This window comes from Haemaphysalis longicornis, unplaced genomic scaffold (assembly GCF_048455015.1).
Source record: "Haemaphysalis longicornis isolate Haplotype H1 unplaced genomic scaffold, Haemaphysalis longicornis Haplotype H1 scaffold_3, whole genome shotgun sequence".
Classification (NCBI taxonomy): domain Eukaryota; kingdom Metazoa; phylum Arthropoda; class Arachnida; order Ixodida; family Ixodidae; genus Haemaphysalis; species Haemaphysalis longicornis.
Genome location: NW_027526335.1, coordinates 106,782,128 through 106,795,402, shown reverse-complemented (window position 1 = coordinate 106,795,402; position 13,275 = coordinate 106,782,128). Strand labels below are relative to the sequence as shown.

General features: G+C 50.1%; 1 protein-coding gene across 3 annotated transcripts in view; it reads right to left on the bottom strand.

Annotated features, from left to right (window-relative positions):
- LOC144174986 (solute carrier family 45 member 3-like) overlaps positions 1 to 13,275 on the bottom strand; it is a 149,918-nt gene that overhangs the window by 77,207 nt on the left and 59,436 nt on the right. Inside the window, exon 1 of one of the 3 annotated variants that reach the window (XM_077703994.1) lies at positions 707 to 1,023. The exons of the other annotated variants lie outside the window; for them this stretch is intronic. The gene's annotated coding sequence lies outside the window, so the exon portion shown is untranslated. Of the gene's footprint in view, positions 1 to 706; positions 1,024 to 13,275 lie in introns of those variants that run through there. 3 annotated transcript variants of the gene reach the window in all.

Below are 13,275 nucleotides of genomic sequence, written 5' to 3'. Positions count from 1 at the left end.
ATATCCGGCGACTCGTCTATTTTATTAACCACGATATTGGCACTTCAACCTGATTGATTCTGGGGTTTAACGCGCCAACGCAACGCAGGCGATGAGGCGCGCCGTAGTGGAGGGCTCAGGATTAATTTTGACCACCTGGGGATCTTTGACGTGCGCCGAAATCTCGTACACATGGGAGTTTCTGCTCTTCGCCTCCATCAGAAAAGCGGCCGCCGCGGCCGGGAATCGAACCCCCGACCTCGTGCTCAGCAGCGCAACGCCTTACACACCGGTATGTCGCAATCTAGCCGATTGTGATATACCGGCACAATAAAAGGAGCTTTGCGTTTTAGCCATCTTTATTTTTAGAAAAGGGCTTCGATTGCTTATAAAAAGCAGATGTCTATTTAGTCAGCCCTTTCCCTTCATCCTAACCTCAGCCCAATGTCTTAATAGTCTTGGGCGTAACATTGCTTTGTACTGGGAAAGATACCACGTGAAAACAAAACAAAAAAAAATCATGGCCAAGTGGTTCTGACGGCCGATTCGGTAGCAGAGGGTGCTAGTTCATACCCGCGGCCTAATGACCCAGAAGTATATTTTACCTTTCCGGTATGTTTAATACTGCGCACGCACGCATGTACACGCACACGAAACAGAATTCTAAAGTGGGTACGACAGCAGTTGATAGATAGATCTCAGAAAATCTGCATGAAGCAATTCTTACCTGTTCAGATGTTCGAGGTGATGCCAAGATTCGTTCCGTGGCTGAGAAATTCCCACTTTCCGTTCGATTGTATCTGCCACCGCTTTACATTCATGCAAGGACGGTTAGCTAGCTCTACTGCGCAAGCGCGTTGAAACATTCGCGGTCCCTCTGGGAAGCGTCTGCACCGCACGGGTGTTTGCGGCGTATGCCAGAACCCACCGGGAATTTCGCAGCGTCGACTAACGGTACACAGCTAAGAAATTTCAGCCCGGGGTTGCACAAGGTCAAACACAGACTATCGAAGCGAAAGCACGCGGTGAACGAAAAGGAAGGTTCAGCGCTAACTATATACCCTCAAGCTGCACACAGAGGCAGCTTTTAGTCTCCCGCCGAGAAGAGACATCGCTTCGCAGGCACTTCGGATACGCTTCGGTGCCGCTATACGTAGCTGCCGTGAAATCGCATCCTCTACCTCTCGCCAATATACGACAGACGGGTGCAGTGTAGATGTCGCCTATGCTTCCAGTCGCCGCACATTTACATTCAAACCGCGCACAAAGACCGTACGTGACTTTTCTTGCGATAAAAGCGTGGTATCTTCCGCCAGAGCCATGCATGAGCTATAAAGAACCTGATCCATAAAGTAGTGATGTAACAGGGGTGTAGAGGCAAACTGGAGACCCCGTTGCCGCTGTAGCGTCGGTTATTCTCTTCACACTCACACGCACGTACAAAAAAATGGAAGCCTTGTACCATCAGTAATCTCGACGCCGAACACTATTGTTGGAACTTTTGAGAAAGACGAAGATGAAGCTCGCACCGAGCTCAGAACGACGCCTAGATGACGACGATGAAGACGACCAGGCGCGGCTACAAGATGGACGCCTTATTGACGGTTCTTTGTAAATAATGTAAATATATCTGCTTTCTATCGACGACGGCCTCCTCCCTTGCCTCCCTGGACGTTATTCCACATGGTGCCGAAAACCCGGGACGTCCAGCGCCACGACGAGGTGAGCCATGGAGCGGAAATCCACTCTTCGACCGCATTGCTCACCCCGAAGCGAGGAGGAGGTGTCGGGGCAGATGAACCGGCTGCAGATTGCTCAAAGAAGCCTTGCCGACTTCAACCGGAAGCTCATCACCGAAATAACGGCAACTCTGGAGCAAACCAAGGACGTCGAGGCCGCTGTTTCTTCTGCCAGGCTCCAACACAGCGCCGACCGACTTGCTGCAATCAGCGAGAAGTTGGATGCCCTGGCATGCGGAACCAGAATCGACGGCCAACACGACGAAGCTCTAGGGTCGGTGGAAGAAGCTCGCAGGATAATCACCTTACTGGAAATAAGACTTCGCGAACGAACTACTACAATGACATCAATGTGTGCTCCAGTAATAGAACATCAGTGGCTAAGGCGTTGCGCTGCTGAGCACGAGGTCGCGGGTTCGATTCCCGGCCGCGGCGGCCGCTTTTCTGATGGAGGCGAAAAGCAAAAACGCCCGTGTGTACGAGATTTCGGCGCACGATAAAGATCCCCAGGTGGTCAAAATTAATCCGGAGCCCTCCACTACGGCGCGCCTCATCGCCTGCGTTGCGTCGGCGCGTTAAACCCTACAATCAATCAATCAGTAATAGAACATCGACTTCAGGAAGGTTCAAGCACGCCTGCATCCCCAGCCCCAACTACACCATATGCCGCTAGGAATAACCACTCGGCTGAGACGGCGCTTCAGATATCCCAGGCAACTGTGAATCCCTCCATGAGACCTGAAGACGCCGTGATACTGGAAACACCGCATCAGCAGCGGAAAGAAAGCCAGAACGAATCATCGCAATCCATGTCGAATGCATACACACCTAATGAGAACATCGTGAATGAGGAATGGGCTTCGGAGGGCATTCTCGGCAAAGCCTACCCGCCTGAAGCACTTGAGAACTTCCCTGCGGTGACAAGATATGTACGTGCAGACTATACCCAGCAGGACATTCAAAAGAAGGAAGTAAATTTAGATGCTCGTGGAGTACAGACAAACGTAGAACAAACTACACCGGACAATAACAAGTCATCACTAAAAGAGAAGCCTAACCATATTTCGGATGTGTGGCTGCGACAGGAGTGCGTATACGGCGTGAGACCTGCGACGAAGACAAAAGTGCAACAGCAGCCACTTCATGTTGACCGGGGCGCAAGATACGAACGGCTTGAACGCCGTGAGCGTAAAGACTCGGACCCCTCAAAAACCGCAGACGTCCACGTCAGCTTGAGGTACACGGCCAAATTCTACGCATCCTCTTGTCCAGAAAACGAGCCTGATAAAAATACTGCCGTCAGCATGGTGACATCCATGATTAACAAGGCGACTAGAAGTGTTTGGAAATCGAGGAAATCTGGAGAACGTCGTACCGCGAAGGTGTACGCTGCACAGGGTGTAGGCATTCAAAGTTGCAACCATCATGTCGTTTACAAATTCAAGGCATCAAGGAAGCTACATATGAAGTCAGCGCCCACTCTGACCTACAGCAAAAGATTTTACTGTGACTCATCACCTTCCGTACTCATCACGAAGAAACATAGGCCGAAAGTAAGAAGAAAATCGAAGTTCAGAAGAAGGAGAAGGCCGAAGATCAGAAAAAAGAAACTAAGTCACCGGCTGAACATGAACGGACCAAACAACATCGCAAGGACACGGACAGTGCCTTCATCAAATCGTTTTATCCCTGTACGAGAATACTTGTCGGGCGGGAGAATATTGGAACTTTTGAGGAAGACGAAGATGAAGCTCGCACCGAGCTCAGCACGGCGCATAGATGACGACGGTGAAGACGACCAGGCGCGGCTACAAGATGGACGCTTTATTGACGGTTCTTTGTAAATAATGTAAATATATCTGCTTCGTATCGTCGACGGCCTCCTCCCTTGCCTCCCTGGACGTTATTCCACAACTATGATTGCATCGAAATTTATTCAGGCGCCCAACACCTCCCGAGTAAGATGCTCTTCTCTTAGTAGTTGTGTTTAGGGAACAGTTAAGCGAAGAAATCCCCACAACATCTAAGAACTTCTTCAAGTTGGAATGCTAAAAGATTGATGTCCAATTCAACGCCGCAGAGTGTTCTTTCAAGTGAGGGAAATGATCAAGCGGCCGTATTCCTCCTATAGGGAAGCCGTCATCGTCCCTGACCAATACCACGGAGTGTCCATGAAAGAATTTTCAGTGCGCAGCACTTTGGCCGCCGCTACTGTAGTTTGGCGGCGGCGGCGGTCACGCGCACGGGCACGGCGACGGAGTTGTAACCGAGCGAGCGACGACAGAACTGTGGAAGAAAGTGTGGCGAAATGGTTCGGGGGAAGACAGCATCCTATGCCCGCACGGGACGCTGGTCTGTTCGACGCTTGGAGAAAGGGTGAGTGGACGCGTGCGTGTGACGATGATGTACGTTAACTTCCCAAGACGCAGTCCGCGGTCCCTTCCTGAGGCGCCCTCCGCGTCGCCTACACCCTCGCTGCTGTCGAGAAAACCAACGAGTGCTGCCTTAGCGATGATGTGCGTTCGCTTCCAAAGACTCAGTTTAGCTGCGCACAAATTTCGCATTAGGGAGTGTCGTAATCGCCAGCGAAATTTTTGTTGGTAATGTTGGCGTCCCAGCCGACTGGGAATTCGTGGGCCGGCCGAGAGTATCTGACGACAGATTCCGCCGCCACTGGCCAGTCCACCTGAGCCTGCTATGGAGTATGCAGCCTAAACACGAGCGAAGCAGCGTCTTACAGTTTGTACGTCAAGATTCGTGGGCCGATTGCTGACGTTTCCTATTCGACGTTTTCTACGCCGAGGGCTACAACGCATTCACTAGGTACAGGTCTGGTGAGCTGCAGCATGCATGGAGCCTCAGTCCTGAGGGGTATCCTGTTTTGTTTCAGTGAGTATCAATCTCCCATTCTAGCGGTAAATGTCGTGACTCTTCTTGTTCGTCGCATTATACATTAACCATTTTACTTTGTAGTTTAAGCCCGTGGTTTGTAAATACTGCTGCATGTCATTCTATATGATGGAAGAAAAAGAAAAGCCTTAGTGGTATCGGGGATGTGTGCTCTATATTTGCCTTCCGGAAATCCTGCATTCGACTCTTATCCAGTCCTAAATTTGTGCCCTTTTCTCTTCAACTGATCTATACTGGGGTGCCGGCCATTTCAGGCTCTGTTACCTTGTACAGACGCCGCGCGGTGGCTTTTCCCTTCGATGGGCCATTGGAGCAGTTGCATTAACACAGCTGTAATGTGTAATCGGTTGGCCAGTTCCTTTACACTGTGAGCATCCCGATAACCACCACGGTACGGCAGTGAAGTTTTTTTTTTTTTTTTAGACAAATGAGGGCGCCTCGGGAGTACATTTAGCCCAAAATAGCCAACTGACCAGGTTGCCCTTTCACTGTTAACTACTGGTCTTCATTCACGAAGCCAATTTGATGGTGTACATCTGAACACGTTTATCATTATGCCACAAGCCAAACTCCCCAATACAAAAAAGAAAAAGGTGCGGAGTTTGCGAAGTGTGACGGGAGCGTTTGGTGCCAATTTGTTGCCTTCACTATTATTCACCCCCGGCTAACATTCTTACCTTTAAGGTAAAAAAACAGTGTGTTTGCCCGTTACGGTTATAACACAACACAGATGTTGTTTTCGAGCATTTGCTGCAGCGTGACTGGAAAATTGCGTATTAGTTATTTACGATAATTCTTTGTGCTACACTCTAGTGCCCCATCTGTTCTGCAGCTGCACCAGAAAATTACCTTTTACACCAAGATATCGCTTGATTGATGTATTGATTACGGCACTGAATAAATGATAAAACGTTCGGGCAGCTTGTCTCATCGGCCTCACCTGTGCGTCAGTCTCATTTTTTTTATAGTGCTGCGCTTCAGCCATGCGGAAGGATAGCGCTCAAAATAAAATACAAAAAACACATTTAGAAAATTTCGGTAGTTCAAGCGGAATTTATCGGCATTCCTGAAACGCAGAGCTAGAAAAAAAAAAAAGAGAGAGAGAGACAAGCGCAGGTGTATACATTTAACAGCACGCATTCCAACCTCTTCAAGAAGTGCGGGCAAGCTCAAGCTACGTGGCCACTGGCTGCGTTTTGGAAGATGGATCCGTTAAAACAGGCAAGAACGAATGCTGCATTATCTTCCGATAGAGGGGCGCATAGAAAAAAAACGTTCCATCCAAATCATGTCCGAAGGAACAGGTACCGGCACGCGTGAGACCTGTGCAGGCCTCAACGGCACAAGCCTAGCCGTGATTTTCTTCGGCTCCAAAAACCCTAAGCTTGGTGACGTACACAGGAAACTGTGCTACTGCTTATCCGCACAGGCCTACCCCTATAAAAAGAAAATGTGTTTGCTTCTAACATTGGTTTCAAAAAATATTCACGAACGCCATGCGCATAGGTGTTGTACGTCGCGCTATGAGCAAGACTGCGAATGATGGGAGCGGGGAGTAGGTTTCTGAAGCAAATCAACTGAAGAAAAAAAAAGGACCTTCACCCTTTATCGTTATCGTCTTTGGTGCAGTCAAAAAGGAGTTTCTAGACACCGTGCACACTGAAAAAAAAAAATGACGGACAACTTAAGGAACAATTGTTCAGCTCCTTCCACACTTGCGTGGCAGCACAGTGGGGTACGACGTCGTAGGTCGCTTTTGCAGCGCTAGGCCCGAACTTGTTGCTGGTGTGCGTGCGTCACACAAAGTAAAGGAATCTCTGCGCCGAAGTTCAACGGCTGAACGCTGCCCCTTTCCGGTTAAATACGACCAGTTTATTGCGCAGCGCAAGTGGCCGCCGACGACAGATTCAACATAGTGCATTTCAAAAACAGAAAATTGCGTCATTTAACGGGCAGAAATATATGGCCCGGGTCACTGTCACTGGTATGGTGCACCTGCGTTGGGCGCAGGCTACCGCAAAACTAAACGGGCTACGCGAGTAATCTGCGTAAAATATCGGCGAAGCACATCTAAGAAACTGTGGACTGCATTTCCGAAACTGGACTCTAAGGTTTATGTAGTGCCTGAAGCCACCCTCATCCCGTCGTTTTATTTTCTTTCCTTTCTTTCTGTGCTGCACCTATATTCTATCTTGCACATAGCCTCTTCTTGTTTGTTGTGCCCTGTGGCAAAACGGCGTAATAAAAAAATGGCCGCGCACCTGCTCCTTTCGTTGCAAATGTCGACGAAAGACGATAGTCGACTGGCGCCCCTGCCAAGTAAATGCCTCCCTCCTCTTTCCCGCTCACCTCTCATGCTGTTCCTCCCCTGTCTCGTTCCTCCTAAGATAACATGCTAGAGATTTACTCAAGTCAATTTAAATTTACCGCGTTCCATTGCTCCAAGTCGGGTGTCTGGATGCCAGGGCTGCCGTACGGCAGAGACGCGCTTGAATCGAGGCCCCCTACTACAATGTTTATAGAACGACGTGTTCTACTCCACGAGCGTTCCAAGAGGAACGTGGAACCTATCTAGTGGAACCTTTCGTTTCTGTTGCCATTTGATTTTTTAAATGCCGCTAGGTTGCGCGCGCAACAGCAGGCGACCGTTTTCTGCCGTTGATGCAGTATTTCGTTTGCTGTCGCAAAAACCAAGCATCCGTGAAGTTTGTAACAAGAAGACCCTGCATGCATAACTTATATATTAATTTTCTGCCTCATATAACGTATAGTCTTGTTCTTGTTCAACAATATTAACAAGTATGAACATTAACACTGGAATTCGACGTTTAGATTTGGCTGTGGGTATATAACAATATTGCGAGGCTTCCGTTTCACTTTGGCCGGGTGGATGAATCGAGTCACAGACCGATAGAGCGACAGACAGAGAGACAGACCGAAATTTCTGCCTTTAAGTAGCCCAAGAAAGAATATCATCTTTAAAAAGACCGTCTCTGCTCAGCGCCTGCTGCCGAGACCGCTGCGAGCGCGTGCGTGTTCTTGGCTAGTGAAATGAATGAAACATTATTACGGAGCCGAGGGCTTTGTAGCCTAGTTTGGTAGGAACAACCCAGTACAGAATGACCGTCACGTTCGCCTAATAAGGTATGCCTCGCGCACAAGCTCCCACAAAAAGATGATAGTGCTTGCTGCATTCAGGTGAAAGGGTGACGTCGTTCATTCCTCCAGTGAGGCAACGCCGGAACTCTTGCGCTTATTTATGAGCGGTTTAAGGCCGGGAAAATTCTAGGGTGGATGCCGAACCATTGTGGGGATCACAGTATCTCACGTTGCTGTAGCTGCGTGGTGGTCCTCCTCAGCTTGGGTTGCCCACCTCGGCAAGACGACCTCTTCGTGGACAACTCTCCTTCAGCACCTGCTCACCATCAGCGGAGAGGGAGTTTGATCTCAACCTCCTAGAGCGTGGACGCGGACATGGGTCGTATTAATAAACGTTTACTCTCTCTCTCTCTCTCTCTCTCTCTCTCTCTCTCTCTCTCTCTCTCTCTCTCTCTCTCTCTCTCTCTCTCTCTCTCTCTCTCTCTCTCTCTCTCTCCCCTCAGCTTTCCCTGCGTTATCAGCGTGTGCAGCAAGCCGAAAGCCTAGTGTCATTTTGGATGCGGCGTGCGCGCACCACTTGGTTGGCCAGTGCGTCCTCAGTAAGGGTAGCGCCCGTCTTTGTCTAATAAATTAAATCTTCCTCCCACCGTGGATACCCACCCCCTACTCACGTACAACGACATTCTCACACACTAAAACCTCCTCTCTCGCCGCACTTTCCCTTTACCTCACCCGTCTCTAAGAAAGGCTGATAAAATCACAATCCGTCTTCAAACCCCGCACTTGCCTCACAATACCCTTTGGTATTTGATCTTCCCCACCTCTCACTCACCAGAGTGTAAGCTTCGCCCCGGAAGGGGAACTCTATCACATAGTATGGGAACGCTGCCACACACCCGACCTCCCTCCTAATCCCCACCCCTCCCCTGTCCAGCTGTCCCTGCGCAGCTGTCCAGCTCTCAACCCGGCTCCCAGCTTAACCTGGTGAGACGGGCCCGGAGTGCAAGCCAGAGCCAGGGACTCCTGGACTAAGGAGTCTGCCCACTGGTCTGCCTCCACACACGGAGTCAGATTGGGCTTCAATAAAACTGTAATCTCTCTCTCTCTCCGCTTTATGCGGAGACCGTTTTGGAAGTGTGTGGGGGTTCGGAGGGTGGGGGGGAGGGGGCTTTGCCCTTTTTATTTTCCTTGAAGTTTCCGTGTCTCGTTTTCCCGGTCTGCGTGAAAAAGCAGAGGAGCTTTTTCCTGCTCGCACGGCTCGCTCGCCGCGTTGTGGGTGGGGCTGGAGGTCGCCTATGACGTACTCTTGTTTGGGACGCAATCCATTCGCACCACTACGTTGTTGAGCTACTGAAGGGTTGCGGAGGAGATATGTTATGAGCTTGAGTGCCTGCTCTGGGAGTCTTCGTCAATACCCTTAAGGCCTGCAATGAGTACGTGAATACCGTCAGGCGGTCGCCTCGCACAAAAAGTTGGCTCGTCCTAGCTCATTAGATTAACTTCTCCAGCCGGTAGAGGATGCTGTGCAGTTCAAAAGCCTTCATAGGTTGTTCTTGGCAACATTAAAACGCCTGCGTGCCCCGCTAGTGTTCTTTTATGCCTGTGCTACACGCCATTTTTCAACTGTCCGCTCCCATACAAGCGCACCTTATGCATTTGCAATGGAGCATTCGATGGAGAATTGGGTCGGAGTCCTTCGGAAGGCCTTCTACACGGCCGTGCAGCACAGGTATTAGAGATTCTCGTGGAGTGATTTTTCGCCGGAAGTATAGGCTTCTCCAGATGTAAGGCTCCCCAGCCGTGCTTATCCTTCGTGCTTACCAGGCGTTCTTCGGAAAGGACGTCATCACCGCCAATCGGAAACGACAAGGACGACAGTGAGAAGCGAGCTCCCGCATGCAGCGACAATTGGTGTGTGGAAAAAAGGAGGCGTCTAAGCAGGCTCACTGGCTGTGTTATCACGGCTGGACGAAAGGCGAGCAAAGAATTTTATTACCGCACTGCGTTTATTGCTGTCCTGAGTGCAAACACTGGCTGCTAAGATTGTTGTGCAGGTATTAAACATTGGGGGGCACTTCTTGCTGTTATTCTCCAAGGTTTGGAACGACAACAGCTCCCAAAGCAAATATAGAGCGCAAATCTGCAATGCCACAGCAGATAAAGAGCACCGATCTGAATTGAGTTGTGATCTGAGGTTCGGTACCATGTAAAATTATCAAATGCCTGTCGGACATTCCTGCTAGGCAATTGCGGACACTCTCTACATTCACACCGCTCTCCGCCATAATCATCCACACCCTTCCTCCTTTGCTTCCCCTCTTCTTTCCCAACGCCGAGCAGCGGACTACCTCTGTCTCTGTCTCAGGCCAGCCGAACGGCTTGCCGCTCCCTCCCTCCCTTCCTCACTCCCTCCCCCCATTTCAGCCGTTTGCTTTTATCACCCTGGGTGGCTCTCGTTTTGATATCCAGCGGTCGTTCGTGGATTTAAGAAATGAGCGAGATTGTAGAAATGGGGATGGGAAAAGGCGCAATGAGGAATGGGAATTGCTGTTAACATATGTGTATTTTCAGTATGTTTACTCCCCCCACCCCCGTGTAGTGCCCTCCATTGAGGTCGTCTATAGGGGCACTATGGAATAAAATAATAAATAAGCGGTTGAGGGGAACATTAGGGCGAGGGGAGGGCAGAAGCACCAGGAGGAAATGGAGGAGAGGACAAAGGCATGAGAAGATGATATAGGCAATAGGAGGGGAAGGGGAGATTGGGAGAGGGGATTACAGGAGTAGCAGAGCGTTGGAGAAAGAAACGAGGGACTAATGAAAAGAGAGTGCTAGAGAGAGAGACAGAGAGAGGTAGGCGAGTATCGAAGTGGCGTTGTATTTATTCAGTGGTAGCAAAGGCAGGAGAAGAATAGGAGAGGGACACAAGGGATGAAAATTGTTGTGTTTTCGCTTATTTAATATCCTCAAGGCTTAATAGTAGACAACGGAAACATCAGTGAGATGCGAAACACGAGGTCAGCGCGTGAGGTTCAGGAGGTAGAGAGCAGAGGAATGCCCTAAATGCCAGGGAATTAAGGGCGAAACGCTACCGTTGCACGGCATAACTTGCCGCGAGTAAAGCAGACATAGAGCCAATTTTCTCTCCTCCCCTTCTCCCACTACAATCCTCTGCTCTCCCCTCTCCCTCCCTCATCATCATCATCATCACCAGCCTGTCTACGCCCACTGCAGGGCAAAGGCCTCTCCCATTATTCTCCAATTACCTCGGTCCTGGGCCAACTGTGACCTCCCTCCCTCACCCACTCCCAATTGGTGAGTAACCCTATCGTGAGTAAGATGGCGAGTAATATTTCTGGCTAATTTGACTGACGCACAAGCAGACAGGGAGATACGCTATTTTCGCGCCTAGGTAGCCAAATAAAGACTACCGTCTTTAGTTTAAATAATTCAGTGCCCTTCTACTTTGTGAAGTAGGGTATCCACCTAACCTGTGGTGTCTAAAGTTAGAATAGTCTAAGCGGCTCATTGCAATATCATTTCTTACGGGCAAATACGGTGCAACAACAGTTACCGTCGTTTTCGGTAACCATATACACTCCCTCCGGGTGACCATGTATTGGCAGTCGACAGTAATTCTGTAATGTTTAAAATTATAATGCGACCCGCCGCGGTGGCTCAGTAGCTAAGGCGTTGCGCTGCAGAGCACGAGGTCGCGGGTTCGATTCCCGGCCGCGGCGGCCGCTTTTCTGATGGAGGCTATAAGCAAAAACGCCCGTGTGTACGAGATTTCAGCGCACGTTAAAGAACCCCAGGTGGTCAAAATTAATCCGGAGCCCTCTACTGCGGCGCGCCTCATCGCCTGCGTTGCGTCGGCGCGTTAAACCCCACAATCAAAATCAAAATTATAATGTGAACTAATTATGACAAGAAAATGAAACTGGGCGCAATGGTAGAGTCGTCTGATAATTTGTTTCTAGATACTTTTGATAACGCAAGTTTTCATACTCCCTCCGTATATGACAATGCTTCACTGTGCAGCCATATTGTAGAAAAGCCAGCTTACAAATACCGATCTTACATCGATGCGCTTAAAAGTCGGCTTCATCTCCGAACAAAAATGCATTGCTGAGAGCACACTTTCCAGGCGCGCAAAAAGCGCTCAGCCGTCTTATATGAATATATGAAGGCGCTAGGGCGCTTTTTTTTTTTTAAATTTCTCTATACTAGGAACGAATTTTTGCGCGCCGGAAAAACCTGCTCCAGAGACATCGTGAAACGATAACCGCAAAGGCTATCGTCCGACCCAGCCCTGGAAACAGCTCCGCTGTTAGAAGAGCTCCGCACGCGTGAAGCTCAACGTTAACCGTCCCCCGGCACCAGCGCAAGGCGCACGTCGCCAGCCACTGCCAAAATTTCTGTACAGGAGGAGTACAAAAATTTTTCAAAAGTGAAATCGAGCTGGTTAGTGGGCGGGATCAGCCCATCACTCCGTCGGTGCGGCCTGCCGTCTGCGCATTTAAAGCGAGGCAAAGCTGCTTGCTCGGGTGCGAGCTGGTGATTTCACTCTCCCACTGCTCGTATGCACGATTAGGACTTGGCACAAGGTCTGCGTTTCACTGAAATGCCCCCACTATAGGGTACAGTGCAAGTGGATTGTCGCAGTGCCGGCATATAATGTTGTATACTCTGCGGGGAATGGCGTGCAGGCGTGTGGGGCGTGGGATTGTATTTTGAGTTGTCGTAGGGTGGCCTCTCGTTCTTTTAAAGCGAAGCTTTAGTGTCCTCACTGAGGCCGTTGTGCACCAATACACTCTGCAAGAGAGCCAACTTTCTGTGACGATGACTATGATGAATGATCGTGAGTGACGTGAAAGAAAGACGCTTCCGTGGACGGAATCGAACCTGGGTTCCCAGAGGCCGTTGGAGCCCTGGACCAAGGGTACAATCCCCGTTGACCCCAGTCGGGAACTGTCACACATGACACGAGTCCCCGGTTGAGTGCCGCCCAGTAACTACTTAATATAAATAAACGTTTTCCCTCCCTCCCTCCCTCCCTCCCTCCCTCCCTCCCTCCCTCCCTCCCTCCCTCTTTCCCTCCCTCCCTCGCGTTATGAAGCCGACTTCTATCCGATTGCTCCATCTCGACATGGTCGAAGCGAATGCCAAGCAGCAGGTACCCATTCGCGCTGTACACCCCAAACCCGAACGTTCGACCTACGGAGTGCACACCCGAGAGCTGCTGTGGGTGTTCTAGAAAAACAGTGCGTACCTCCGGAGCAGCACATACTCTTAGTGTGGGATTGGCCACCCAAGGAGTCCATCACGAGAAGGCTTCGCGTTCAACCATCGTCGTCGTTAGACGGAGGAGCGCGTGGTTTTTTTGCTAACTTTTAACTTCTCAGCAGGCGGCGGAAAGGTGAGCCGTGCCGGCACGTAGTGTTGGGTGATATCGCCTCTTGTAGTCCTCTTGCGGTGCCCGGCGAGCAAGGTATCGCGGTACAGAACTCGCTCCGCGCTGTGCCACGTTCCAGGGAATCTGAGCGCA